The sequence below is a fragment of the Jaculus jaculus genome, chromosome 2, assembly GCF_020740685.1.
Source record: "Jaculus jaculus isolate mJacJac1 chromosome 2, mJacJac1.mat.Y.cur, whole genome shotgun sequence".
NCBI lineage: Eukaryota > Metazoa > Chordata > Mammalia > Rodentia > Dipodidae > Jaculus > Jaculus jaculus.
The window spans coordinates 92,045,592-92,051,097 of record NC_059103.1 but is presented as its reverse complement, the minus strand read 5'-3'; the positions used below and the strand labels follow the sequence as shown (position 1 = coordinate 92,051,097).

General features: G+C 35.5%; 1 non-coding gene across 1 annotated transcript; it reads left to right on the top strand.

Moving 5' to 3' along the window:
* Positions 1-5,082: 5,082 nt before the first annotated feature.
* On the top strand, positions 5,083-5,213 carry LOC123459194. Its single transcript, XR_006636093.1, has one exon. It is a non-coding gene; the product is annotated as a small nucleolar RNA U109 (small nucleolar RNA).
* Positions 5,214-5,506: the final 293 nt, after the last annotated feature.

The window sequence follows — 5,506 nt, the reverse complement described above, 5'->3', positions numbered from 1 at the left end:
TACTGTGAATTTAATGCTCTTAATACACTATAACTTCACATCATATCATATCTACCTTATCTTTTAATCAGCTAGGATTAAGAAAAATAAATTATTTTTCACCTTCATTTATTCATTCTTTAATATTATCCTGTGTGCATATTCCTTTCTAGCTTTTATCATTATTTCTATATCTGAAGAATTTCTTGTTTTGCATATGAATTTTCTTGTTGTTTACTTGTATAAAATTATTTCTCAATCACTTTTAAGGGATAATTTCACTGGAAACAGAATTCTAAGTTGGCATTTTTACATTTTAGTACTTTCAATGTTTTTCCCCACTCTCCCATGAGGTCTGACTTCCAAAGAGAAAGCCCTTGTCATTCCTGTCCTTTTACTTCTGCATGTAAAGTGATTTGTTTTACCCCCAACATTTTAAAATGCATTCTCAATCATTGGTCTTATGCACTTTAATATGTTTTGCCTATAAGTAGATTTTAAATATTTTTTCCTGCTGGATATTCTATGAGTTTCCCAGATTTGGTTTGATTATCTGTTGTTACATCTGGAACATTCTGGGCTTTTATTATTTTAAATACCCTTAGACACTCCTCCTTCATTTTCTTCTGCTATTTCAAAATATATATTGAAACCGTCTAATATTTTTTTTTTCATTTTTCCTCCATTCTTGTCCCCAGTGAATTTCTGTTCAAAAAGTTTCTTCTGGCTGAGCCTGGAGTTCACCAATATTTTTCTTACTTGTGTCCAATCTACCAATGAGACCATCAAAGGCATCCTTTGTTTCATTTTAGTATTTTTGACTTCTTACATTTAGTCTTCTTTAGATGAAATTCATATACCATGCAATTAGCCATTTTGAAGTGTACAAATCAATGACAGTTATTGTAAAGAATGCAATTACTACCTCTCTAGTTTCAGAACACTTTCATTACTTTGGATAAACATCTTATGCCCATAAATTAACAGTCCATTTTCTCCCTGGTACCCATACCCTGATAGCCACTGTGGTGGCTTGATTCTGGTGTCCCCTATAAACTTATGTGTTCTGAATGTTAGACCCGGTGGTGGTTTGATTCAGGTGTCCCCCATAAACATAGGTGTTCTGAATGCTAGCTCCCCAGCTGATGGATATTTGGGAATTAATGCCTCCTGGAAGGAGTGTATTGTTGGGGGCAGGCTTATGGGTATTAAAGCCAGTTTCCCCTTGCCAGTGTTTGGCACACCCTCCTGTTGCTGTGGTCCACCTTCTGTTGGCCAGGGGGTGATGTCCACCCTCTGCTCATGCCATCGTCTTCCCCTGCCATCGTGGAGCTTCCCCTTAAGCCTGTAAGCCAAAATAAATTTCTTTTTCCCAGAATCTGCTCTTGGTTGGGTGATTTCTACCAGCAATGCGAACCAGACTGTAACAGACCCCCAGCTAGTCATAATTTGGGAATTGAATGAAGCCTCCTGGAGGCAGTGCATTGTTGGGGGTGGGCATAGGGTTTTAGAGCCAGATTCTTCTTTCTAGTGTTTGGTATACTGTACTGCTGATGTTGTCCAGCTGATGTTGGCAAGGAAGTGATGTCCAACCTCTGCTCATGACATCCTCCCACAAGCTGCTCTTGGTCAGGTGTTTTCTGCCAGAAACCTGAAGCCAACTGCAACAGCCACTAATCTTTCTACCTATATGACTGTGTTTATTTAAAATATGCCATTGACAGGGAATGATGAAATATGTAACTTGTGCATATTGCTACTTTCATTTGGTTGAATGATTTTGAGGTTCACCAAGTTGCGGCAAACATCAGAATTTCATTTCTGTTATGACTATTATTTCATTGCATGTATTTAGCACAATTTGTTCATTTGTTTTTATTTTGATGGTATTATAGTTATTTTTGAATTTGAGCTATTAAGAATAATAAGTCTATAACCATTTATTTTTTAATTTCTTTGTGAAATTTTGTTTATAGTTCTTTGGGTGTATAGCCAAGAGTAGAAGTACTAAATCATATAGCAATACTATATTAAAATTATTGAAGAATCGCCAATTTTTCTACAGTGAGTGAATTATTTTATATTCCCCTCATTTTTTATGTGTTCCAATATGTACTATTTTCCATTATTTTCATGAAAGACATCTTAATTGATCTGTAACAGTATTTCTTTATGCTTTGATTTACATTTTCTTAATTTCCAATGTCATTGAATATTTTTCATATGCCTATTAGCCATTTCTATATCTTCTTTGAAGAAAATTAATTAAAGTTATTTCCTTATTTTTCTATTTTTTATTTTTATTTGTTTATTTATTACAGAGAGAGAGAGATAGAGAGGGAAGGAGAGAGAGAAAGAGACACAGAGAGAGAGAATAGGCATGCCAGGGTCTCTAGACTCTGCAAGCAAACTCTAGACATATGCACTACCATGGACATCTGGCTTACGTGGGTTCTGGGGAGTTGAACCTAGGTCCTTAGACTTCACAATCAAGTGCCTTAACTATTCAGCTATTTCTCCAACCCTCTTTTCCTATTTTTATATTTTTTAAATATTTTTTGTTCATTTTTTATTTATTTATTTGAGAGTGACAGACACAGAGAGAAAGACAGATAGAGGGAGAGAGAGAGAATGGGTGCGCCAGTGTTTGTGTGTGCATGTGCAAGTGTGTGATTGTGCATGTTATAATGCACATTTGGAAAACAACCTCAGTTATTGGTGTGCATTTTCCACTCTGTGATAGTGTTTCTTGTTCACAGCTGTATGAACCAAGTAAACTGGCCACTGAGCTTCCAGGAATTCTCCTGCCTCTGCCTCCCATCTGTCCATAGGAGCTTGTGATGATAGGCGTGAGCTGCCACATCTGACTTACATGGGATCTGGAGACTGAACTTATATCCTCATGCTTATTCAGAAATTGATTTAGCCACTGAGTCATTTTTCCAGCCCTGAATATTAAACTCTTATTGTATGATTTAAAACTATTTTCTTTCATCTGGGGGATTTCTTTTCAAGTCTTTCTTAAACAAACACTATTGATACTAAAGGAGTACAACTAGTTTATTGTTTTGCATGATCAAGTCTAAGAATCCATTAGCAAATCCTAAATCATATATTTTGTTTATATTACCCATCTATTTTCATGTTATCAATTTTTTCTGTTGGAAATTGCCATTCTGTTGGAAATTGTTGCTAATTGCCCATCAACATGTGAATAGATAATGAAAATACACAATGGGATTTTTTACTCAGCAGTTAGAAAAGAAAAATTATAAAATTTTCAAGAAAATAGATGAATCTGAAGAGAATTTTATTAGCTGTGGTGACCCAAACACAGAAAGTAGTCAAAACCCACAAGTTCTCTCTCACATGCAGATCATGGGTTGTATAATTTATATGTATATGTTAAAAGGGGGGGCAAAAGTGGGTAAGATCTAAAATACTAGAATGGTGACAAAGAGAGGGCAAAAATTAATGACAGGCTTCTGGACAAAGATCACATGTGGCATGTAAACTGAAAAGAGAAGGGCAGGATATAAGAGGGAATAATGTGATTGGGGGGCTTGCTGTGTGTATTAGTGGGAATTAACAAAAAACAAATTGTATTTTAAATGCCACAATGACACCTAAAACTGAAGTAATAATAAAAATATTAATTTAAAGAGCTAGGCTGTAGGTTATCTGCTCTTTGTTCTTCTGAGAATGTGACTGACTGGGAGCCTCAGCTCACTGCTGTAGACCAGCAGAGTGAGAGAAACATAACATAATACCCACTAGGAAAGGGTCAAAATCCAAAACTCAGAGGGCTTCTTTCTATTGAACACATATAACATTCACAATATTATAAAGTTGAAAGATCATATCTATATATATGTGTTTTTTGTTTGTTTTGTGAGGTAGGGTCTCACAGTCCAGGCTGACCTGGAACTCATTATTTGAGGGTGGCCTCAAACTCACAGCGATCCACCTACCTCTGTCTCCTAAGTGCTGGGATTAAAGGCATGTGCCACCACGCCCCACTCCATAACTATATTTTTAATGTCCTTGACATCTGTAGTGATGTCACATTTTCCATTTCCAATACAATAATGTGTTGTATTAGTTATTTTTCCATTACAGTAAAAAAAAAAAAAAGTCCTTTGAGAAACAACTTAAAGGAGGAAAGATTTATTTTGGCTCCTGGTTTCATAAATTTCTAGAAGTGGTCACTTGGCTGCATCACTTTGGGGCCATGAAGCAGGCAGAAAAATAATAGCAAAAATCATGAAAAGAAATAGCTACTTACCTCTTAACAACCAAGATACAGAGAGGAAAAAGAGATGAAGTGTACTGGAACAAGTTCTGCCCTTCAATGGCACCATCCCAGGATCAATTATTCCAATTAGTCCTTATATTCTAATAGCTTGTTCAGCTATGAAGTCATGAATGGATTAATCCATTATTATTGCTTAGCACCTTCATTGTTAGCACTCTTATTATCCAATCATCTATTGCATAGAAAACTAACTGGGCACCAAGCCTTTAGCATATAAGCCATTTGGAGGAAAACCTGATATCCAAACCATTGCATTGGTCTTGTCTCCATTTTTTTTTTTTTTTTTTTTTACTCAGTCTAGAGGATTATTGATTTTATTTATCCTCTCAAAGAAACTGCTTTAGGTTTTGTTGATTTTTTTGTAATCATTTCTTGTTTCATTGATTCTTGCTTAATTCTTACATTTTCTTATTCTCTGCTTACTTTCTACTCAGTTTGTCTTCTTTTTCTCATTTCCTACAGTGGAAGATTAGATCACTAAATTTCTATCTTTCTTCTTTGATAATCTATATATCCCATGCCATATGTTTCCTGCAAAGTACTGATTACTTTGCACTTAACATGGTAAAAGTTATATTCACTTTAATTTAATGCACACATTTAAAGTATATCTACATGTCTTCATTGGCCCATATACCACTTCAAAGTATGTTATTTAATTTTCATGATTTTTGTTGTTTTTATAGTTTCTTTCTGTTACTGATTCCCAAAATAATTTCACAGTGGTCTAAGAGCAGACATTTACATGATTTCTGTTACTTTAAATTGGTGAAGAAAAGCATTATATTGCACGTGGAAATGCCTTCTTATTCCTTTTGGAGGAAAACTACATCCATACCACGGTACACTAAAAACAGGAGTTCTCAGGATTATCAACCTTACAGTAGAGGTTGAGTAGTAGTATATTTCTCCTACATTAAAAACAAACAAAAAAATGTTATAGCTTATCTGGTTATGATGGGTAATCTACATTTTCAACTTGATGGCATTTAGGATCATGAAGGAAATAAACCCCTGAGTATGTGCGTTTGTTTTCAAAGAGTTTTAAAGACACTCTGCATGCGGGTGTCGCCATACCATGAGATGTGGCATCAGTATTCACCTCTCTCTGCTTACTGACTGCAGATGCAGTGCAAGGAAGCGTCTCAGGCTCCCCTTCTACAGTCAGAGCCACTTCCAAGTACCATACCTTCCCAGCAGTGATGCACTGTA